Raw genomic sequence first — 26,429 nt, 5'->3', positions numbered from 1 at the left:
ATTCACTTACTATCTACTGTTCCGGAAATGAAGGATGTCTTCAGTTGCATACGAGTATTCCACTTATTCATCATCTTCTTTTATTAATATTATATTATATAATTTCTTATTTCATCTTTTGTAAAATGACTCATATTGAATTTGTATTAGCAACTCTCACCTGCGCATAGGATTTTCATTGCAGGCGATTGGTTTCTTATATTTTTGCTGAAAGTTTTTTCTTCTTGTATATTGTCATGAAGAACCAATAAAGAATTTCTGATTGATTGATTTGAGTATGTGAAATGTAGTGATCAAGATCATAAGTGTTATCAGATTGTCATGTTTGTCATGATGGACTGTTGTTGTCATGCTAATAATACTACTTTCGACTGTTTATGATGAGAAGAGAGAATAATACATTTTGCTTCGTTTTTGTCCTGTAGAAACTGTATTTTACTGTTCATTTTCAAAATTATGTAATAATATACTGTATGAAAGCGATAAATAGATTTATTCATTATTCACTATCATAAATAAATGAATATAATTTTAAAATGTATTTAATCAGGGCTACTTATTGTCATTTTTATAAAGTAGAATTATAGTTCCCTTTTTCGAAATTAATAAAATAATAATTTGCATTTTGCAATCTACCATTTTATTAATTTAAAAGGGTTAGGCCTACTATAATACTATTTTATGAATATAATTTTATTGCTAGCAACAATACATGTTATGAGTAACGTCTACATTTATCTACAATTTTTTCTCATGGCTACTCTGTTCTAGCAAAAAGAAGCAGTGTTTTTAATGATTGAGTCGAATCCCAAAACGGATACGACTTTCAACACATGTGTCTTCTGTAAAAAATAATTTAATGAATAAACTAACACTGAACCAAGATAGCATTCGAAAGAAGGGTGGAAGAATGTGGAATGCCAAGGAGAGGTTGAAAGGGAGGAAGAGACCACTTTGAAAGATTTATGAAGACCTAAACGTCATTCCAAATGATGCCATCAAGTGAAGATAGATGAATGGCTGTAGTCTGTACCAATAGTGTTTAGTTCGGCTGAAGATGGTTTGAATCTCATTATTGGAGACTGATGGGTTTACGACTAAAAGGCCTATAGTAGGGGTGGTTCAGACTGAAAAACATGGTAATGGTAGTGGTTTGTTTATGCGACTAAAATGCATCCAAGATTTTTGAAGCTGCAGTGAAAGAATAAATTCAGCTGTAAAAGATGCATAAAATTAGTATCTTACTACAGTAACGCAGTTTTTTTATCCCCAATCATTCTATGATTTCAAATGATATATTATCATTCTATGTATTTTCATCATTAATTTATGATGAACTTGAATTGCATAAATTGGATTTTTATTGATTATTAGTTGGCTCTATTCATTAACTTTAGTATAAGAGAAGGCTGAGTAACTAGTCCTGATGAAGGAGTTATTTATTCCACTCTGATTATCACTTTTAGTTATTTGAACTTATTTTTCAAATCCAAATCAGAAATAGTGTATTCAGGGACTCGTCAGAAATTCTTACTCAGGATTAGATTTTTATTGTTTATCAGTAGACTCTATTTTTTAACTTCAGTACACGAGATTGCTGAGTAAGAACTAGTCATGATGAAGGGTATATTTCACTCTTATTATCACTTTCACTTATTAGAGCTTATTCTTCAAATCCAACTCAGAAATAGTGTATTCAGGGATTAGTCAGAAAATCTAACTCAGGTCTAGAAAAATTGTGTTTAGAATCTCCCTTCCAAGTAATTAATTAAATTAATTTATCAAATCAAGCCATCTAAATTCAAAATTGATAGTTTTCATGTTTATTTTGTACTACAATTTTTAAAAATTGTACACGTGAAATTTCAACCTTATCTTAGACTGTCACCTATAAATTTGGAAGAAAAATAGCACAAGGACTACCTTATTTTTTTATCTGCCAATGTTATTAGTTCCATTTGCATTGTAAATAAATAAATAAATAATCATTTTATTTGTTCACGGACCAGCCATACAAATACAGAAATACAGTTAAATAGAGATACATGCACAATTATTCTATAATTCCAACAATAACCTCCAATAGAAATGAATTCTATAGTAAAGTGTCAGTTCGTGAGAGAGCACGATTTCACTCTCTATGTCTGTTATAAATGTCTCCACTCCATGTGGATTATCAAACAATCAAGACTTATAGAATATTACTTCATAACTGAAAATTTATAACATGAAATATTGTATCAAGACATCAATGGAATAATTATAATTAAATTTAAATAAATACTTGAATAACACAACAATACTTCATAGCATATTACCAAAATTTACAGGAACATTAACATTACATTATAATACTACTTTGGATTGGTACAGGTACTTTAGGACAGGTACATTACTTAATAATTTTAACTACAAGATTTCATGCTATTGATTAAACTTACAGGCATTCTAATGAGCATAATGATGGTAGTTAAGTCAGAATTATAAGACTACACTAAACTTGGGTGGAAATTCAATTTTTCAAGCCAAACAAAATGTGATTAATTTGCTTGGGGCATGCAATAGCAATCATCACACCCTTTTTATATGAGTTACAGGAAATCCCACTTGCGAAATAACGTACTCAAGTATCAACACTACAAATCAAGAAGCGAATATCAATTACTTTTACTACATAAAGGAATACTCTATTTATTTTCCTCTCACTCAAATTTGATAGAAGTACCATTACTTTGTCGGCATCTGACACAACATTTTGGATGAATTCGCCAAGAAAGTAGGAACGAATAGAGTTATACATTGGACAGCGTACTAAGAAATGTTCTATATCTTCTCTTTCACGAATATTACAAATAGGACAATTCGACATACAATAGAGGTACATTTGTACCTCTATAGAGGTACATTTGTACCTCTAATAGAGGTAATAGAGGTACATTTTTGTACCTCTATTATTAACATACAAGTATATAGATACATTAGTGGCCATTCGCAATTGAGTGATACAACGGACTTTGACAATGGGCATTTGGAATCCAAGCTGCTCACCCATCTTGAAATTGGGATTTAATTCTCTATAGTGAGGGCAATTCATAGAGCTGAGTGCTGCTCCTACATCTTCCGCATACAAACTATCTGCGTGATTTCTAAACAAGATTCCCTGTACATAAATAAATAAATGAAGTAATATGGAATTAATAATGTGCTATATGCAATAATAATGCGATCCCAATAAAAATGGGATTAATAAAGTGCTTCTGCGAGCATGGGTTCTATTCTCAATTTGATTGACATCTTTTTCATTATTCATCATCTCCTTAGCGATGCTCAAGTCATTACAAAATAAAATATGGCCATTTTCTGTAATGAGAAACAAATAGAGTAAATGGAAGCGTTCAACTACAAACTCAAGTCATTACAAATTATAGTCATTTTCTGTAATGAGAAACTAATGGAGTATATGGAAGTGTTAAACTACAAACAATTGAATAAAATTACAATTTCACCCAGTTTATCCAGTTGATTTTACCCAGTTAATATAATACATTCTGATAGGCGTTGTAGGGCTTCTTTATCATTGATGTTTTGTGCTTCTTGGTCTCCATGTCTACCGGTACTGGAGTTCTTATAATTTGTAAGGATGCTGTTACCGAGGATAAATCAGTGGAGTCCGGAAACGTAGTCTTTTGTGTAGGGTTGAATAATGTCCCAAAACACTTCTGGTGCACAACAACCAAATGTCAGAGTCTGGAGTAACTAACAATCGTAACTAACGGAAGAGAACCAACCGTGTACTGTACAACTAGAAGTTAACTTCTATAAGTGAAAGGCGACCAAGTAAATTGGTGGACGTACTCCGGAGTGTTCTTTTTTTAAACGAAACTAGTGCGATGTGCTTTGTTGGTTGTTAAAGTGTAAACAGCAACTCACTCTTGAGTCGTCTTTCTCCACTCACTCACTCACTCACCGTTACCCTGTTCAGTTGTTACCCAGATTGAAGTTATGCAACTGACCGCTGTTAATTCCTGCTCAACAATTAACTCGGTCTGTTAAACTTGGTGTGGGCATCTTTGGAGAAAAATCAGGAAGTTGTTTATCGTTGATTGGGTTTGAATCTGTACAGTTCAAAGATTATTGGATTGTTGTTTGATGGAGAAAAAACTGGATACTATTGTTCAGAACTTGTGGGATTTAACAATTGGTTAATCAGAAGGAAAAAGGTGGAACGCTTTCCCTGTGAGATAAATCTGGTTAATTATGTACTGTTTAGTGACTACTGGATTGGTTTTTCATCAAAAGAAAACTAGATGTAATTGTTCAGGACTAGTAGAACTCAAAACATTGACGATTGTAAGAAGATAATGTAATACTTTCCCAGCTAATCGAGGCAGTTTCCCTAGTTTTTCTTCTACAAACTACAAACCAGAGGATTAATAATGCCTTATTAGCTTTTTGCATATTTAGCAATCAATCATCTATTGTTCAAAATAGTAACGCCCATAATATAACCTTGAATTAGATAGTAGCCTAATGGTGCTTTTTTGTTTGATTGCCAAGTGCAATTAAAAACTTTATTGCTTTGTCTAGGTTTTTCCTCAGCTATGGCTTTGCAATTGAAAGTTTATTTGCTGCACAATCAACTAGTAATTATTATTTTTGAATTGAAATCTGAATTATAGTTTAATAACTATTTCCAACTTGTGCAGTTTTAATTATCAATTCCAATGCTTAAGTACAAAGCTTTTTTCATAATACTGCAATGATTCGTTATTCAAGTCATTTTACTGTATTTCCAATTAGGTGTATGAATTTATTACTTTCACTGCCAGAGATATCACTTGATATTTAATTCTAGTTAATTAGCGTCATGTTCTTTGTAATAAGTATGTTAGGTTGTTGAAGTTCTAATTTATCAGCATAGAGTAACTATATTATTCTAAGATATATAAGGTAATATCGTATGAATATAATCATAAAGGATACGAGTCCAGTAGATTATATTTTTTATTGAAAGATATAAGTTTTTCCATGTCATGTCACTAGCAATATTAAGTGTAGGACAGATTTTCACATAAATATCATCATTTGTCGGTATATTTCCATTTCACAGTTTTCTAACCAAGTTTCATTATACCTTTCTCATAATGTCCCATTTCTCATTCTATAAATTATGATAAATACTAATAAAATGTCTCACAATTGACATCAGGCTTATTACTAACATCAATATGTTACATGGAATGTAAAATAGATGAATCAGTATTTATATATCATATAAAACTTTTTTCTCAAATTTTGTTCCCTACTCAATATTGCCCGTTTCAGTCAGTTTCCTAATTTTTTCCAACCGTCTGCCGTTTCAACCAGCATTAACTGGTTTCCATTTTCACCTCCAGTTACAGAGTTTGACTGTTGTCAAAGTTTACAAAGAATTTGACCCAGCAGACGGCAGCAATTGAGATATTGCAAGTGTGTTGCGTAATGACCTCCTGTCCTTTTTAAGGTACCCGTCTAGCAGTCGACTCGTTATTCCATATTTAGTTGCAAACTTTTCTGTTTATTTGCTTTCCATTAACAGTTACCTGTTTATTGTTACAGGGAAGTTGTTGCCACAACTATCAGCCAACCGCATCAATTTTAATGTAAGTACTTTCAACAGTGTCCATTATTTTTGTAATTATTTTTCCGAAATGTGTTAATAATAATTATTAGTGTCCATTATTATCTTTTCAATGCTACTGAATTCCGTTCCAGATGAACAAATCGAGCTCTTCACAGGTGTTGTCATTTTATAGTCAATTTTATATTTTTCAATTTAGGATTTATAGGTATTTAGAAATTCAATTTACTATTTGAGAGTCTTGAGTTACTGACGTTAATAATAATATTGCTAATGTTTTTAGGACAATAGTTTTATGTGATTCGAAACTGAGTTCCGTGAAATAAATCATGCATTGGAAAATGAAAATAGTTGAGTAAAAAATTAGACAGTAGCATAATAATTTCAGAATCACAGTTATAACAAAACTCAATACCTTACTTTTACAGTACTCAAATACCGTAACCTGGAAGAGGTTGAGAATATTAACATGAAAAATGATTGATTGAAAATCAAGTTATATATCTTCATAATTAACAAATTTAATCTTATTCCTGAACAAAAATAATCATCTTTTTACTCCTCGAACTGTTCCTTATAATATACGTCCTACAGTAGTTAACACTTTTAATATAGATTTTACAGCATTAACATCGTGCAAACGCCAATTTGAGTATCAAAGAAGTAAATTGATGAATAAAATCCCGGAAAACTTTATTAATACAAAAATAACCAGAACTAAACTTAATTCAATAAAGGAATGGGTGAAAATAAATTATTACCTTTAAAATTCCCAATTGATAAACAAAATATATTTTTCAATTTTTCTTAAATACCGTATGTATAATGTTATTAATAGACTAATGTTTATTGAAGTATGCAAATGTCCTCTAGTCTATTTTGAAATTCTAGTGCTATTTAAAATATTTGAAGTATCTTGGTTATATTATATATGATTAATTATATTACATTAAGTATATGATTTTTCTTATTTGTCTATCTGTATTGTACTGGTCTGGATTATATTATAAAGAGCTGTATTAATTCTAAAATCATGTTAAAATATAGGTAAGAAATGTTTTGAACTCGTGGCTAGAGCACAAGATTTCTTTTTCTAGCCACGCCAATTATTCAACTACAAATTATTTATTCATTTTCATGTAAAACTGTTTTCAATTGGTGAATAAAATAAGATTTGATTTGATTTGATATGTATTCAACTGGAACTGATATAGCTACCAATAAATAGAAACCCGGTTGAAAATACAGAATATGGATTTTATTTCCTCTGTGAGATCGATCAATCATACAAATAAAATAAAAACTTGAAAAGGATTGTGATGAGAGTTTTATTATGAAACTGAACACTTGTAAACAGTACTTCAAAAATTATTCATCAATTGTTTATATTTCAAGAAGGCTACCATAACCTTGAAAAATATGTGATAGCTCCTTGAATATAGGATACAGTGCATTATTGATGAGAAACTCCATAATTGGAGAGTATCTCATTGCAATTAGGATGTAGCATCTAAATCAATGCATTGTTGGTATTGTTGCCAACTAAAAATCATTGAGAAGATTCTGAAGAGGACTTGAGGTGGTCAGTGATAAGCTATTAATCTTAATCACTCAGTCTGGCCGCTGCTTACAAGACTCATTATGTAGTTTGCTGTTATGCAAGAGTGTCTATTCTTGTGATCTTTTTCTGGCGCTTGAAAATACGAGCTGATAAGAACGTAGTAAAGTTATCTGCCGCGAAAGGTGAGCGTGGAAAAAGTGACTGGTGCAGTTAAATTTAGAAAGCAGTATTTCGGTACGTCTCTGTCAGATCGACAGGAATGTTTTTGTTCTAAATTCGTATTGGTTTAGAATTGTTCGCTGTAAGGATGTAACATCTTAATCTCGAAATAAATTACTGGCTTTGCACCTGTGCCAAATATTTCTGTAGCATCCCTGACTTTGAATCTATACATAGGTAGGTATGTGTTCCTGATACGGGCTCATGAGTTTTGTAAATTTATTGGGATTGTTAGGAATTTAATGAGTTTTGCTAATTTAGTAGGTGTATTTAACTTGTTGGGAAGGGCGCCATTAATTCAGATGTGCATGAATTCATTCCACAAAATAGCTGTAGCTGTACCCTTCAGCTCTCATCTTCTCATAGCAGAACATTAAAGTAATCATAAATCCTACAATGGCAATGAAGAAAGTTATTCTTGTGCAAATCTTTATTGCAAGAGTTCACGTAAGAAGTGAGTATTTCAGTGCAAATATTTCATTTTCTGGAATTATTATTCTGCATCAAATTTAATGCTGACAATAAAAAGTAATCTCAGTATATCTCTTGAAAAAATGAATTCATAAAATTTCAAAATAGGTCAGCAATGAGAAATAAAGTTGATCTTTCATAATTTGTTCTATTCACCTGGAACTTTTAAATATTTAGTTGTAATGGGTAATTGAGCAATTATTTGTTATGTTTATCAGAAAGTATTTCTATTGTGTGCTGTCATTATCTTGCGATGTTTATTCCATCATCCCTCCCAACATAAAATCCCACATGTAATGTAACAATTAAAAAATATAATTTTTAAATTATCGTCCTCAGTCTGTATAGTTTGTTGGAAAATCCTGCAGATAAACGCACTGTACAAGATTTAGTTTGTGACCTTCACCTATTTTTATTATGATCATTTTTCATTTAAAACGATTGTCCCATCAATTCATCTCGTCTAGTTCTTTCATTTTATATTTCCAACCCATTTTTCATTATTCAGCCTTCAATAGTTTCCTTTCGCTTGAACATCACTTCAACATCGCAAAAAAGTTGAACAACTTGAGCATCCTTCTCTTTTCATACCTTATTTGATGAATAAGTTTCCACATTGAACAAATTTCAATTGTGCAATCTCATATTACAAGGTGATGAGACATTGCCAATCAATGTCAAATCGCATGCAATTGTCACAGCTTAAGATCACAAGAACCATCTTCAATCTCCATGTTGAAAAATCTCCTTATGAATACATTTATTTGTAGATTGTAGTGCTGTCGTAGAATAAGAATAGATAGTCTATAGAATAAAAATTTCCACATAAATACATGATTGTGAAGTTGTAGTACTATCACAAACTAAGAATAGAGTGTACCTATGTTTTATCATCTATGGTACTATTAACAGATAATGACATTGCCAATCAACTTCAAAATCGCATGTGGTTGACAAAGGACAAGATCTCCAAAACCATCAAGTTTAATCAGTTGAGATATTCCAATACTTATTTGATTGGGTAGTATTGTTTTAGGGTTATGATTGCCTTGACATTGCCATACTTGTTTGGCATATTATTGTCAATAATAATAATACAATAGTATATTAATAATATAATATAAGTCATATTATTGCAGATGTCGAAGGACAAGTTTACAAAGATCACCTTCATATTGGAAAATGATCTAATAAAGTTCAATCAGATTAGTTAGTACTGCATTTAGTTATCTCAATCAATAATGTATGTAGGCTTATTGTGTAAGAATAATTTGATCGTCTTAGTACTGTTCCAAGGTCATGATTGACTAGACATTCCGAATAAATTATCAAACACATTGTACAGGTGTCAGAAGACAAGATCACAAAACTCATCTCCAAGCTGACAAATTTCTCAATCAATGAAAACTCTTCAATCGATGCAATAACACTTTGATTGTGCAGTAATGCCTCAAGGTCATGTTTGGCATCATGACATTGCAGATAAAACAGTACCTAGATCGCCGCATTGCAGCAGATCATGCCGGCTAAGGACAAGTTGACTAGAATGCACCTGTTGAAATAGATGAGCTGATGTCGCCTTGCAGTGAATCCTTGCCTGACTGACTCATGTCTGCGCTATTTTGCGGCATGCCACGTGCTTTATTTGTGCGGCCCGATATAGAGACAAGCAAGACGTCTTGGCGATTGATCAACATACCTTTGCGCCACAGCGGAGAGCGGAGACCGGTGGCTCCAGTCTGTTTGTGACTCTTGGTTGTGAGAGACAATCACTTCGCGTTCTGATAGATGCTCTGTCGGTGTAGGGTTCTAGTCGATGTTCCACCGAAAGCAATCTGTGATTAGATTCTAATCTGAATGGAAATTTATTGGTTTGGAAAATTTATCAATACTTTGATTGTGTAGTATGTACTATTGAAAGATCATGATTAATTGAGGGGTGGTTTTGGTGACAATTATAAAAGAATTATTCATATCAGTTTTTTTCATTTTTCAAAATTTATTGGTGAAATATTGCTAACAAAGAAATTGGTAGATTCACTGGAAACCGGTTACGATTGATCGATTCATCATTTTATCACCCCCTGATTACTCTGTGGCACTTCTACTTCCCTAAGTCCAAAATTGTTTAAAATTCTTAAATTATTCACTCTTTACCGCTTTGAAAAATGTAGAAATTTACAATAAAGTTGAATAATAATTATGGAAAAGTGTTATTCTACGACAAAAAGAATAAATCTAATCTGAACTAGTCTAATCCCACACCAGGCAAGAAATAGGATTAACGTTTCCGTTATTCGAATCTTTTACAAGTTATCAACATGTTCTTCTCGTGTAGGCCTATGAATAGACCTGCTATTTATAGGCGTAGAACAGGATAACAGCATAAATTTACAAATGTTATTGCCGTTACTAATTCGAATTGGAACTGACAAGAAAATCGGTTTCTAGTTAGCCAACTGGAGCGGCAAGTCGCTTATTAATAGCAGGCAAGGTCTTGGTGTTTGGTATTTAGCATTCACCATAAAGAAAGTCTTTATGGAAGATGAAGGTATGCGTAAATGCACCTTTCATAATAGGCGTCGATAATCAAGTTTCTCCAACCGCACACTCCAGTCTGTCTTCTCTACTTTTTTGTCTGGCTTTTAACTTTTTCCTACCACGAATACTTTCAATTCTAAGTGGACCTGGGCCCAAAGACTATAGTGTAATCAAATTAAAAATTATGATATGATGGAATTACATTCTTTACTCTCTATACCTGATCCCAAAGAATAGAAATAAAATAAGATATATTTTCTTGAGTTTTGTTTTAATTAGGCTTAATCAAATTTTATTGTTGAATTGTTCAAAAAAATTCCTTCTGGAAACTCATCCATTCACCTTTCATTGAGATACTCATAATGCTTGAGGACTGGGAGCTGCTGTAGTTTGCTTCCGAGTTCAAGCCAAGCCAATGTAGTAATTCGTTTTTAAATAAAAATTAAAAATCAAATAACTCTTTTTTCAACATATATTTTCATTTTCCACGATACGTTTCAGTTTTAAAGTCATTTTGGATTCACTTGAAAATGGCTTTAAAAATGAAATATGTTGTGAATAATAGAAATATATGTTAAAATAGGGGTAGTAATTTGATTTTTACTATTTACGTAGATACAAGTAGCCCCTATTACAAGAAAGTGAATATAATTTTTTGTTTCTCTACAGTTTATGTGTATCCTAATTCAATGAATTCGATATTCTGTAGTCATATTATATTAATATACATTACAATCAACAAATCACATTTCTCTGTTTTTCTCAAATATTTAATAATCAATTTCTCTATTGATGAATTATCGTTCCATCAAAATGTAAAATTATTCCTAAGAATTTTGTTCCTTTCTTTAAAATGTGTATGGATGGTGAAAAATCGATCACAATCTCTTCAATAAATTACTGAAACTGGAGCAATGTTTAGCAGACTTTTGAATTCAGCAGACAATAAAATTAACGGAACTAAAATAACAATCTTGTGAAAAAAAAGTTGAAATCGAATTTCATGTGAGGAAATGTGAGCCAAGAAATAGAAAAATGGATTTTGATTAACTCTCAAGTGGTATTTTATAATAAAATTCAAGTTTTAAAATCTTAGTAGTCAGTAAACACCCAGAATTTAACTGTCCATCTTGTGAATAAACAGTGTTTTGTAGTTTTTGCCGGTTTGTTTTGAGTGCTAGGCTGGTCAGTAAATATCTGAGTGAAAGTGGGAATAATTTTTATGATGGAAGTATGTAATGAGTGGGAAAGCGGTCATTGCAATGACGAGATTTCCGTTTCGTTCAGTTTGGCTCGTCCTGGATTCAATGCTTTCCGTCTTCTATTTGTCTTGAATCTTCCGTCTTTAGTCTTCAGTTGAATGGCTGTAAAACATCTGCTATGAGGAAATCGTTGGTGAAAACGGACCACAGTTTGTGAGCCTTGTACTGTGTGTCGTGTTTCTCAAATTAATTCACTTTTCAATTATTGTCTGTTGAAGAATTATTCCTCTTAAAGGATTATTTCATTTTATTTCATTTCATTCCATTGGTGATTTTTTGTTCAGTCGGTTGATTGTTGTGTTGATGAAGCTGATATTCAAGGCCTTTTGGAATAAATTATGATATTTAATAAAAATATATTACAATGAGTACCGTATGCATCCGAGTAGCATCCGTATCATAAAGATTACTATTAGACACACTAGTATCCTGTGGAGTTCATTGAAAAATCCTCAAAATAGTTTACAATATACAAGAATTTCAATTTATTACGATGTTATAGTAATTACACTTGTATAGTGATATTCAATATACAAGAATATAGGGTACACAATTCTAATGTATTCCTCATAACTTGTTTGAGTTATCATATTGTGGCTGGCTGTTGAATTTATTAAGATCTTGCTAATGTTACATTTCAATTTCTTTGTTCTTTAATTTTAAATTAAATTTGTACTTCTATGTAAAACTATATTTATTACTACAATAGAAGATTGAGTATTGAGGCTTAGAGATCTATGTCTGTAATATGTAATGGAATATAATACCAATTAAATGTAATATTTAATGAAAAAGGAAAAAATAATCTGAATGTCAAACTACTGTAGGATATAATAAAGCATATAGTAGTATATTGTAGGCTACTGCGATTGAGTGAGTACTATAATCGAATATTTGAAAATATGATGTAATTCAAATATATGAATGGAATTGACGTGAATAATTCCAATTTGAAATTTTTCCTTTGCAAAGAATGAAGACTGGAAATTGAATCTATTCTTGGAAATTTACGTTCACTGTCTCTATTATTACTAAACTCATACCATAAAATCACTGATATAATATTGAGATTTAATCTTACAAATAATGGATAAATTCCAGAAGCTTGCTAATTAGCCTCTACCTATCAGCGAGCTGCATCAAAAGTTTCAAATTTTCCAACAGAATTTTGTTTATGTCGGTAGTAAAAATCCACAGATCAATATCAAGTTATGTGCTTGTGTTACGGTATTTGAATGTAATGAAATCGAGTTATCAAATCCTTCCATCGCACATCCGAGTACTCTGTCACTAACCATAAAAGTCTAAATTGATGCAGTTTCAGATGATATTGATACCAGAACCTGTTTCAATAGAATTCAATACAGTGTGTTGATGATCTTGTCTTTTTTATGGCACTTTCTGGTCTGTGGTGAACATCAGCGGTTGCATTCCCCTGCCGAATTTTTAAATTGTATGATCTTATCTACGCTGAGGTCTACAAACAGTAAAATTTGGATGAAACAATAACATAAATTTATTTTTCAGTTTCAATCTCTATAAAGATCTGTGTGTTTGATAGCAGAATCAAATTCTGGAAGCTTTCCTAAATAAATTTGTGTACGGTTATACTATTTTCTTCCTAGCCTAGTACATTATGTAGTTCAATTAATGAAATAGGCTACTGTATCATCTGTAATATATTTATCTGTTCATCTGTATCGGCTCTTATTACATCTGCTAGACAGTATTTGTTAATTTATCCTCAAACTCTTGGATCAGGAGATTTGAAGAATGATAATAATTGGTTTGTTATCGAATTGATGAAACTTATTCATTATTCTTATTTCAACTAAGAACTATGCCTTCTTCAGATGTTCCAATAGAAACGTTTCATCAACCCTAGTGTAACTGTACATTGAAATTAATGGAAATTTAATTTCTATACTGGAATATTAATTTAATTTCCGTAACTTTCCGAAATTTTAATTTCCGTGAAATTTAATTTCCGTACTGGATAATTTCCATAAATAGGCATATTGTATGTGCAACTAAATAGTATTTATATTGCCCTAAAACGATTTTCCATCAGTTGAATAGAGTTTCCCTTTCATTTTATTTTTAGAGCTTTTGAAGATGTCAAATTCGTGTTATTAAAGCTACATCTATTTATAGGACAAATGGAAAAGTGATGCTGTAAACAACTTGAGTCCTAGTGTTAGTCTAGAGATCAGATACATTAAAGTAATCCGTAGAACATTAACAGAAAACGAAAAACTGTTAAATGAAGAATTATTATATATTACAGACAAGTAGAATCATCAAGAGAAATACAATGCACAGCAATACAACAATACTATAAAAGTTTCATTACTCATTCATAAATGGGGTTTCGACTGTTATCTATGTATTTGATACTATATCAAAGAAAAAAAGAAAATACTCTCCATGAGGCGAATAGGGGAACTTCCTACACTTTTTTTATTGTTCCCCTCTATTGGTTGATTATCTTCCTCAATAAAAATCCATAAAATAAAATAAATCGCATAAAGTTCGGAGGTAACTGTCTACACCACTCACCCTAATCCATGTCTTTCTATCCACTCCTTATAAATCCAATTTTATTCATAGTTTATTTCTCCTCTCGTTTACAGCTCTTGGTTTACATGGTAATTGCTGATTTGAGTTCAAAAGTGAATGCTAGCAAGGACTCCAGACATAACTTGGACGTTTTATTGCATTCTCTGATACGGTCTTTCTCCTCTGTTATCACTTTTCTCATCAATTCTCTCCCACATTCTTAGCAAAAGTGATTGAACAAATTGGTTTGCAATCTCCAGAACTGAATGAAAACATAGTAGAAGAAAGTTTTGCAATAAATACGAAACCGCATACAAATTGGTGTGAGTTTCATGTGCTTTTACTACTACTTTGTACTTTGACCTCTGTTGCTAGTTTCTATGTATGTACAAGGTCACTTGAGATCAGGATAGGAGCATCTTGGTGAAATGTTTATTCAAAAGCTGAAAGTATGAGTCTAAATGTCATTTGTTCTATAAAATGTCTGTCACCTTCCCATATAAGTCTTCACTGGTATTTTGGTTAATGTCTTCAGGGGTTGTTGGGTAAGGTTTAGATGGTTTTCAAGCTGATTCAGCTTCAAGAAGAATATTATGCATCGAGAGATAATCCTACATTCTCTGTCCTACTCCTTTATTGGTTCAGAGAAAACTTATACGATTGTTTTATTCTATGATTAATTGTCGACACTGTAATGTAGACACATTGTTCATCCCATCCTATTTGTAATCCCATATATCATTTTAAAGAAATGAAAGAGAAAACGATAGAATTAGAAAGACAGTTGCTAACTACACTAACATAAAATAACAAGTTATTGATAAATTTGCAATATTGCTCATACGATAGTTTTAATCATACAGAACTACCAGACACCGAAAGAATTCCACACGCATGAATTAATACAGTATGAGAAATAGAATTATTATTCAAAATTCAATATTTTACATCAAGCTTCAGTATTCCTTCTTATGAATAAACAAAAGAGAAAATTCTATTTTGACAGTAATAAATTTGAAATATATCTTCATTCATTGATTATGAAAATGAATTCAACATTTTCTCAACTGGTCGGATCAGACAATCCTCAGGTCAGGACCAAGTGGGAGTACAATAAACAAATCACCTTTCAATTTGTCCGATAGGAGACAATAATTATAATTACAAACAAGCTGTTGACATTTTCAGTTGGTGTGGACACCTACTCAATCAAATAATACATATCACTAGCTAAGAGTAAAGGTCGAATTTAATTAAAATATCTGATTATACACTGTGAGATTGTGTTCATGTTTATTCATGAGTTGATAATAGAGTGATCACAAGATTACTGTTTTTTTTGTAACTGATGCCATGGTTATTTCAACTTTGATGGCTCAATAATTAATGCATCACGGCTTATTTGCTAATTATAAATAATCAAGTATTATCTATTCAATTGAATAATTGGCAATTGAAACAGTGATTTGAATTGATTTGGTTCAAAAATATCAATTTGAAAAATAACAAATAAAGTAGATAATAGAGTGATCACGAGATAACAGTTATTTTTTGTAACTGCTGCCATGCAAATTCATTGCGACAGTGATGACTTGATTATTAATTCATGACAGTTTATTTACAAACAATAAGACAAATAAATACTGTTAATTCAATTGAATAAATGGTAATTGAATAAGTGATTTGGATTGATTTCAAATTCTTGTATTAATGGATTTCTTCTATATGATAGAAAATTTACTTGGAAAAGGTGTGTCATGTAATACTTTCCCTCATATTTATTATCTTGTGTTCCGTATAGAATTTCACTCATTTTGTAACATCCCCTTATTTGGAAGATTGTATTTTCTCCTCTAATTTAATGTAATTAAATTATTTTAATAATGTGATAAGACGATATAAAATTATGAATGACAATTTCTAGTATTCAAAATATTCTATATCTGGATACAGAATAGTTCCAGCATCGTTTCACACTGCAATTATCAGAATTCTCTCCAAGTTTATTAAAAAATGTTTCACATGAAAAATGTATTTATAGAATTTTATCTTTGTTTCAGGTAAGTGTGAGCCGTTGTATTTACTGTTTGTGAGTATTATATAATATAGTTTATACATATATATATAAAATATATATGGTTATAACAGTACATATCCTCAATTCTAGTTTTTAATCTATTTCATGTTCTGAGTAACTTTGATGGTAGTTCTCATTGTATCCTCTATGTATTAATGAGTTAATTTAAAAGATACATATCTCTCCATAGATCTAAAAATTATCTTGAATGAAAAAGACTAAGAAATTGTCAAAAACCACAGATTTATTGATACTTAGAAAGATCGGTTTCGGTTATTACACCATTGTCAATCTCTGATAAACTAAAACTAAATACAAAACCGAAACCGGTCTTTCTAAGTATCAATAAATCCGTGGTTTTTGACAATTTCTTAGTCTTTTTCATTCAATATGAATAATTACCACAATATCAACTTCTCAACTACACAAAAAGTAAAAATTATCTATATATTTTTCAAATTATTTATTTATGCTTCAAACCAAAGAAATTAATTATTCACTGGTGCTCTCAATAACTATATCAACAATCAAATGTGATCATGATCCTTTTTCATGAATATGTTAATTTTTTTAAAGCAATTTCCCATTTCACACATTCCTCCTGTGATATTGTTGTTTATTTTTGAGTCGCATACCATCATTTTTCCTTTGAGTTGATAATGCATTCACAGTAGCTAGAGTGTTGACACTTAGTTGGTCGTTAAACGTAACAGGACCGTCTTGCTTTTTATTAGTTCCATTTTTATGTCAATCACAGACCGTTTACTCGGTGTATAGTAAAGGGCTTGTCCTGAATCCAATTATGGTCATTTTCCAGTTTTCTCAGATTTAATGTATTCCATCCAATTCTGACGGAATTTATTCCTCGTTAGTATGCTCTTAGTATTCTTCTATCAATAAAACTTTTAACTGGTAGCCAGCCTATCAAGTTGATTTTCTTCTTTCGCCGGAAACGGTGACGTTTTTTTACAATTTTTTAATTTTTTCCAAGTTAACGACTTCAGACGGTAGGCTTGCAGATTACTAGTAGTGTGGCAAAATTGGATCAAATTTGGTCGGCAACAGTATTCACTTGATTACCACATAACAAGTAGTTGATATTTTGATTGGTGAGCATGATTAAGTGGATCATTGTGTCATTTTATTCTTGATTTATTTCAATTCAGGGACCTTATTTGAATTTCAAATCATGGTTACAGTTTTTGATTTAATACTTCAACGTTTAGTTCAGGTTTGGTGTGAGTACAAGATCATGCTCGTGAATGTTATGATATTACCTAGTATGTTTTCAGCCTTTTCTAAATTTGGTTTTTATGGATTTAAGAGAAGTTGGGTTCTGATAGTTCAATTCAGAGATAGTAGCATCTTGAAAATTAACTTGATATAAAATAATTCCAGTTTTCACTTGATTATTGTTTGATTCAATAACATAGAAGCGATGTGACAATTCACATAAAACACTGTAACTCTATAGAAGACAAAAACAGTATAATAACCCTCACAGAGGTTAAAAACAGTATGAAAGACCTAGAAGAAAAAAAAAACCAGTTGAAGCATGTGCAAACACATTATTGAACTCATTGTTTTAATCCCTTATTTTGTAACATAGAAGCGATGTTACAATGAACATGAAAACACTGTAAGGGCCGTTTGCACAGTAACACTTTAAACTTAATTTCATTTCAAACTGGGTTAAATCCGTATCAAGTATCGTTTGTTATAATGTGTTTCATTTCGAGTTTAAGCCAACAGCTAATTAAATTCAGTTTAAGCTCTGACTGTGCAAACGGCCCTTAGAATCCTATAGAAGACAAAAACAGTATTAAAAACCTCACCGAAGTTAAAACTGTGTTAAAAACTGGATAAAACAAAAATCCAATTGAAAATTGTTTCAACCCATTATTGAACTTGAAACCGAAGTTGAAATGAACTCTAAAATGTTACATGAATCATAAACTAATCGAAACCTCACAGAACTAATAAACAGTGTTAAAATCTTGGAGAATTAAAAAACACTTTTGAAACAAATCAGAAGTAGAAAAGTGTCGAAACATTACAGGTACTAGAAACATTTTTTCAATGTGGAATAGAATAGAATAAAATGATTGCCTTTATTTTTGACATAGGAGGGCGAAGTTAGGGCGCAGTCGGCCCTCTCTTAAACTTAACCCTCCATGAAGGGAAGGGAAACCATAGATCACTAATATAGGTATTGTGACGATTTTTTGTGTAAGAAGCTATGAAGGAAATATAAATAATATTATTGAAAGAAGCATTCTAGCGTTTAGGGAATCTGATCAAAGGCACTCGAGCTTTATCAGTGATTAGATTTGGAGGTGCTATCATACTATCTATGAGGAAGACACACTATTCCAGATTTGTGGGTGATGGTAGTCGGGTGACAGTTAGTATGTCAGTGCAATTTGTACAATTGATTTGTCACACTGGGAGACAATAGGCGGCCCAATAGACACGGTGATGACGGTCAGATGGTCATTATGTTTTTGCCAGCCACTTGTTGCTAAATGTGGAAGCGGTCCTTGTGGCGTGACGCCGTCTGTGACGAATTTATTTGCAGGAATGGCTGGACAGCTGGAGATGTCTTTTCTGAGATTCATTTTAAACTGTCACCATTCCTCACATATAACGCAAATGTTTCCCATTCAACTTATGCTGACAGTTTGGGATTGACTTTAAACTGGCAGCAACCTTCTTTATGTAACATCAATCCTTCCAATTCAACAGATGCTGACAATTTGTAGTGAATCTCACTGGAAAAACAGGACTACATCAGAAAGCCTGACAAGTGGACACATCTGGGTGAGAACGATGTCATCTCCAATCTGTGGACAGATTCCTGGTGGAATTATGTAGTTTGTGGCACTTTCTTGTGGGGAGAGAATTCAGGAATGTCTCTCTTCTGTGGTCCAGTTTGTTGATGCCTTTGAAATTGCATTCGTGGTACAGAAATGCATTTCCTTGATACAGGATTCCAGTTATAGTGTTGAGACACTGGAGCTCATGACGTTACTACACTCAGTGCAAGCCTAAGATAAAATTAATTATTGTAGAAATTTACAATTATTGTCACTTAGCAAAGCTACGGATGTTGTTCAATTACTTAAGGCTGTGCAAAAGCTAAAAAATAAACTCTCTACTAGTGATATTTTTAAAGTTTTTCGATTTTTATACTATCAAGCTATCTAAATAAAAAAGTTTTATCAGGAAAACATTTTTTTTTCCGATCATTACTTTTTGAGATATGAGCGCCTAAAATTTAAATTTTTGTGACAGAACATTTCAAGTTCGGTGAGAGATAAATCCATGGGATTCCAGACGATAGATTCTCTTCATGGTATTGTTGATCTAGTAAAACAAAACTTTTTTGAAAGTATCAATTTTTGAGAAAGTTATTCAATTTACTAATAATTACCAAAAAAAAACTTTCAGTTGAGTTATTTTCGGTAATTTTTGGTAAATTGAATAACTTTCTCAAAAATTGATATTTTCAGAAAAGTTTTGTTTTACTAGATCAACAATATCATGAAGAATCTATCATCTAAATCCCATGGATTTATCTCTTATCGAACTTGAAATGTTCTGTCCCAAAAATTTAAACTTTAGGCGCTCATATCTTAAAAAGTAATGATTGGAAAAAAAATGTTTTCATAAGAAAACTTTTTCATTTTGATAGTTTGATAGTATAAAATCGATAAACTTGGAAAAATATCACCAGTAGAAAGTTTATTTTTAGCCTTTGCACAGACACTGGAGCTCCTGACGTTACCACAATCAGAGCAAGCCAAAGATAAAATTAATTATTGTAGTTACAGTTGTCACTTAGCAAAGATACGGATGTTTTTCAATTACTTAATTGCTAGTTATTGTACAGCTATTTCCTACATTTGACGTTTCTCATAAAATCATAAAAGAAGGCGGAATGCCAGATAGAGCCTGATCGACAGATATGAGCCTTTAAATGATCCATTAAAATAATCCTTAATTTCCTTAGTGAATGGGGAAGCGCTGCCTAGTAAGCTAGCTACCAATCAATTGATAATGATATTATTGATTCATCTTTCATAGATTTAAGTTGATTTCCTATTAAAAGTCATCTTAAATAATATAATTTTCTATTAGGACGTTGGACGTACTGGATTTCCTATCCGTATCAGTGTACGTATCTGATACAGTGAAAATATTATTTACGTGAGATCTAATGGGAGTATTCATACACGTTGAACCGGGAAGAGTGGAAATAGTACCTTCAGAACTCCTATAGTGAGGTCCACGTTATAATGGCAGTGAAGAAACATAGGAGAAAAACGTTGCGAAGTCTCTCCCAAAGACCTTAAAGAGATAAGGTCTTTAAGGTCTTTGGTCTCTCCATTTTGCCACTGAGTGTACACAGCTGTTACTCAATTCATCCCATTAAATTTGATCTGATAAAAATTATCATTTCCTTGATCAAATAATCGATTCAATGTCAAATTGATCAAGAAAATATATTTTTTCATAATTTGATTAAAAATTTGCTTTTATAATGAGATCAGATTTTTATTTCTATACAAACCTGAAATGGCGGCTAATTTAAAAAGCTGTGATACAACAATCTGAATTTCAAAACAACAGAAATTAAGTTATTTGATAGTAATTCTATTCCAATTTCTTTAAAAAATAATAGAAAAATAGAAATCCTTTTCAAAATAAGTAATTTCAATGGAAATAATTCTAAAATAACCTTTCAATATTATCTATACCGGTACGAGTAGGTCTAACCTTTACGTAAAGGCTAACTGAAGCATGGATGAAGTCTAGGAATGTTTAGTTATCAACTTTTAAAATGTTATTTCAGGTATTTTTATTTGTGTTTCTCATACGGTAATGTCTAAAAATTATTTAATTGTTCCAAAAATACATTTCTAATCAATTAATTATACGACTTGTGTACTCAAGTATTTTGATAGAATGAAGAAAAAAAATGGTGGCTGAGAATTGTTTGTTTACTTTTGAACAGTCACTGTCAAAAGTAAAAATAAAATATTCTGTCAAACTGACAACATTGCAAAGCGAGAGAGAGAGATAGCACTATCTGTTTTGTTGTATGATAGAAAAGGACTGCAACAGTATTGTCAATCGTACACTGCCATTATAACGTGGACTTCACTATAGGAATAATATCTCCATTGAACCGGTCACATATACTAATACTGATATGTGTGAATCCGCTTTTAATGTACTTTTTTCAAGACTTCAATTGTAATGAATCTGTATCTGATTGATACTTGCTCTGTAACACAGAAGCTATAACTTGAGAGGTGTTATTTCAACTGATTTGTAATAGGAACAGTGTTGTCTTCCTTTGCATTACAGAGTCTGCTGTAACTCTAACCATTGAAGGGGATACAGGGGGGTTCAATTCCTTCCCTTCCCGCTCGATTACGCTTCTCACGTTTCGATTTCTCTCTCGAAGCTTTTAAGAGTAGAGTAGAGTTGTGAGATGGACGGATTTATACGCGCCTAAATGCGTCAGGCAGGTCACGATCACGACTATTGGCGTGGCTTTTCTCTATCTACCTTCTCTGTCGCACTATTAAGTACTCCTATATTCTCCCATCTCCATCTCATCTCTCTTCTCTATCGGATATCCATTTTAAGGTTCCTGATGTCGGGAGTCTATAATAAGGGTATGTATGGGTAGGGGTTTGGTTGATATCTTGCTGTCGATACCTGGAAATGAAGTGAGTTTTGGAATGAAGATGGAGGTGAAGAGGAAGGAGGAGGAGTAGGAGGAGAAGGAGGAGAATAAGAAGTAGAAGGATGAGAAGAAGAAGAAGAAGAAGAAGAAGAAGAGAAGAAGAAGAAGAAGAAGAAGAAGAAGAAGAAGAAGAAGAAGAAGAAGAAGAAGAAGAAGAAAGAAGAAGAAGAAGAAGATGATGATGATGATGATGATGATGATGATGATGATGATGATGATGATGATGATGATGATGATGATGATGATAATGATGATGATGATGATGATGATGATGATGATGATGATGATGATGATGATGATGATGATGTTGATGATGATGATGATGATGATGATGATGATGATGATGATGATGATGATGATGATGATGATGATGATGATGATGAAGAAGATGAAGATGAAGTAAAAGAAGAAGAATAAGAAAGAGAAGGAGGAGCAGGAGGAGACGATGATGAGAGGCAAATGTGTGCTGGTGATAGAGCTTTAGAGTAGGAATGATTTGTAAGTGGTATTGATTGAGTGATTGATTGAGTACTTTATTTATGTAGATTACAATATATACTGGATTTTACACTTATATCCAATAGCTTACAATACAGCAAAATCATAGATGAATTTAGTATAGGAGATGAAAGAGATATATTGATGGAATGAGAAGTAAGGAAGCAGGAGATGGAAGGAAGAGGTAGAAGAAAACAATAATGTAACAGATTAACAGATGCTGAAGGAGAAGATGAAGAATAAGAATAAGATAGGGGAAGATAAATTAGAGAATAAGAGGTTTCGAAGGATCAGATCGCTCAGATTAGAAGGAGATTCTGGGAAAGAAGAGCAAAATTCAAAAGAAATACAGTACTAACAAAGAGGGAAGTCGATTAATAAGATTCAGAAATGGGAGAGGATTCAAAATCAGGAATTCTGAAAGAAGAAGTTGGATATGTACGAGAGGAAGAGAAGATATTTGACGCAAATGAGGTGATCGAAAATTTATAATGGAAAGAAGTAGATGAATATTATCATCAAAGAAGCAGATCAAAGAGGCAAAAAACCAAAATATTAGAAAAAATGAGGGAGAACAAAAGATGAATACTCAACAAAAACTAGTGAAAAATTGTAAAAGATGAAGTATTGGATAAATATTCTGATGAAGAAGGATGATCAAAATCCTCAATGAAAAGCAGAGTGAAGTATAGAGTGAGCTGAAGATAAAGGTGAATAAATATAAATTGGAATTCTAGGGAAAAAATTAAATTGAAGAAAAATTGTGATGAGAAGGAATAAAAGAGTAATCAAACAAACAAAGAAAGAGATGGAGTAATGGTATTACTATAGGATAGAGGAAGAGGAGGAACACTGAAGAACACTTCCTTTTACCTGCGGAAGAAACTTAGCTCATCAATGTCTGTGTTGTAATTGGCTGATCGACAGTACCCCAACCCACCAATCAATACTTCGGCTTTTTTCCTGGACTGTTCTTCACCTCTAATTACAACGTTGGACTTCAAATATGCAGCATGACTTTGCTTGTTTTCCCGGTATTCGTCTACAAAATTGCATGTTATGATGGGGAATTTGGAACGTTCGACTGAATATTCATTCCTTCCAAGAACTTCTGGGTAGAATTTCACGAAGTTATGTAGAAGGTAGGGTGTAGGTGTTATAATGCACCACTTATAATGCATGTTTTAGTTCTATCTTCAGAGTATATAAAATATTTAGATTTCGTTTTCTAGTTCCTTATATTACTTTGTATAAAAGTCATGATCCTGCTCCAAGACAGGAAATTCGTTTGTCCTATCATCATTGTTCTGTATAAATTCGTCATTATTTATTCCACTTTCACATTATATATTCATAGTGTTCATAGTTGATTATATAAACTATCTTCTTCATCGTCGAATAATTCTCAAGACTTGGTTTCATATTATTTTACTACTTGTGAAAAGATGCAATATGATGTTTTTCTCATAATCTATTGTTTGAATAAAACTTGCAATGTGAAGGAATGAGAACAACCAAGCCATTCCCATATTATATCCTATTATATTAAGCGATCAATTTCTGTATATCTGAATATATTTCATATTTATTTATATTTATATTTATTGGTTATATTTATTTATGGTTATCATGTTCAACGGATCTCGAAACAGCTCTAACAATTTTCACGAAATTTGGAACATAGTAGGTTTATGATATAAAAATTCGATTGCACTAGGTCTCATCCCTGGGAAAACTCGCTGAACGACATTAAAATGATAATTCATCCTTGGAAGAACAGCTGAGACTTTCGTCGTCTGTGGATAGTAAAAAAGTGAGTGAGACGCACTCGGTCTGTGGAAAATCAAAATATCTCATCCCCGAAATTCATAAGCTGACGTATAGCCAGCTGTAAAATATAAAAACGATCATTTTAGAGGATTGTGTTCTGTTTGTCAATAAATAAAAATAACGAGCGAAGCTCGGTGCCCCGATATTTTTCATAAATACAGCTTTTACAGCTTCTGCTTGCAGAATTCCAAGCCATTCCCATCTTATATTTTCATAAATACAGCTTTTACAGCTTCTGCTTGCAGAATTCCAAGCCATTCCCATCTTATATTTTCATAAATACAGCTTTCATAGCTTCTGCTTGCAGATTTTCAAATGACCTGTGAAAAATTAGTTTAAACATATAATTATAAGAAACAAAAGAAAAATAGTAGTGCTGTCATCTCAAGTTTAGGGATGTATTAGTAGCCAGGCAAATCGATACTAATAAAATGTCCTTATTAAATTCAATAATTGGTGTTGAGTAACAAATTTCAAAATATTAATTAGCTTGGGAATCAAGCACTACCATTTGAATCAGACACAACCGACAGTCGAAAAATAACACCGCTACATTGAGACTAGATGTCAGGCTTAATTAGCAATCCTAATTGTTGTTCGACATGGATACTTGAACTGGGTCAATTGAAAATTCCGACTAATTACCAGTCGATGCTAAGGTCGATAGTATCCATGAATATCGATAGTGTTCAGTGAAAGGGGAAAGGTCAAGTTTGAGGTACGCCACTAATGACTCACAATATTTCCTGACATCTATTGTCAACTACCATAAATAGGTGCATATCAATGTCATCATTTGAAATTTAAAATGATCGCAGATATGATTTATTAGGATAGTAAATATTTTCAACGAACCCAACACAAAACGGTTTAAATTGTCGTCAATGACACTTTCTTCAGTCATGAGTGCTCTTGAGCTAGATTTAAATACGGTGATAATTTGTGAGAGTGTTCACGGTACAAGATGACCGTGAAATACTCAAAGTTGTGTGTGTTTGTGTGTGTGTGTGTGTGTTGTTTAATTTAGCACTCAAGAGGTTAAAGGGTGAGGCTTGTAGTTTATAAAAACCTTTGATCCGTTGAGTCTGTAAACGACACACCCTGATCTGATTAAGTGGGTGTTCTGTACTTTGCAAGGCTTTTTTCTCCCGCCTGCACTTCAGATAACAAAGTGTTTACATTTTGATTGTTGATTCGATTCAAAGGCAACAATGATTGCTTTTGACATGAGAACTGGTTCTAAAGAATATTCCGATTCAATGTCAAGTTCGTCTGTCGCGTAAAATGATAAATTAGGTGACGATAAGTATTGTTAATGGATTCAGATTGAAGAGCAAAGTAAATTAAAGGTTTCTGAACTTTCTGATACTGTTTACAAAAACGCCTTCTCAGATTGGTTCTCGTAAGTTAATCACAGTTAATATTTAACCGGCTTTTGTGCAACCGGGCCTATCACTTTGTCATATCACATCACTGAAGAACGTATGATTCATGTAAAATAAGACTAAATTTTAGTAAAGTGAAATCATAACCCTATTTTGGGCTTTTAAAATGTTATCTAAATTTGGGAGAGGAATAGTACAAGGAGTATTCTTAGTTTTTCTCTCCCAATCAGTGTTTCTTTGTAAAAAATATAAATGAATAAAGAAATAAAGACCAGTCATACATAATACCAGTTCCCATTGAGGGTATGATTTTTTCTTGTACTATTCAGATTTGAGAATCAAATGTATTTTATGATTGATTAATTGAACAACATTTCTGACAACAGTGTTGAATGTATTCCATTTATCAGGTGGGGTGAAGTATTGTTTAAATCATCCTGATTACGTATTGCTCTGTCCTAATTAATCTCAGATTTTTGAATTTTGTATTGTATTATCAACTATCTCTATTCTCCATGTCTTCAATAAATGACTATTCTTGGAACATTATTTGATGTCTCTCGTTCACAATATAGACCTTTTCGTCGAAATGTATGTTTTAAATTATCTTTTGGCATCGAAGTTCATAAATGGAAACTGTTCTTGAAT

The 26,429-nt window shown here is 32.1% G+C and overlaps 1 protein-coding gene across 7 annotated transcripts in view; it reads left to right on the top strand.

Annotated features, from left to right (window-relative positions):
- LOC111054515 (uncharacterized protein DDB_G0284459-like) overlaps positions 1-26,429 on the top strand; it is a 316,682-nt gene that overhangs the window by 208,560 nt on the left and 81,693 nt on the right. For all 7 annotated transcript variants that reach the window (XM_039432095.1, XM_039432094.1, XM_039432092.1 and 4 more), the window contains one exon: positions 5,599-5,642. The gene's annotated coding sequence lies outside the window, so the exon portion shown is untranslated. The remainder of the gene's footprint in view (positions 1-5,598; positions 5,643-26,429) is intronic.

This window comes from Nilaparvata lugens, chromosome 7 (assembly GCF_014356525.2).
Source record: "Nilaparvata lugens isolate BPH chromosome 7, ASM1435652v1, whole genome shotgun sequence".
In the NCBI taxonomy this organism is placed as follows: domain Eukaryota; kingdom Metazoa; phylum Arthropoda; class Insecta; order Hemiptera; family Delphacidae; genus Nilaparvata; species Nilaparvata lugens.
Note: the sequence above shows the minus strand (reverse complement) of the source record. Positions and strands in the feature narration are given on the sequence as shown.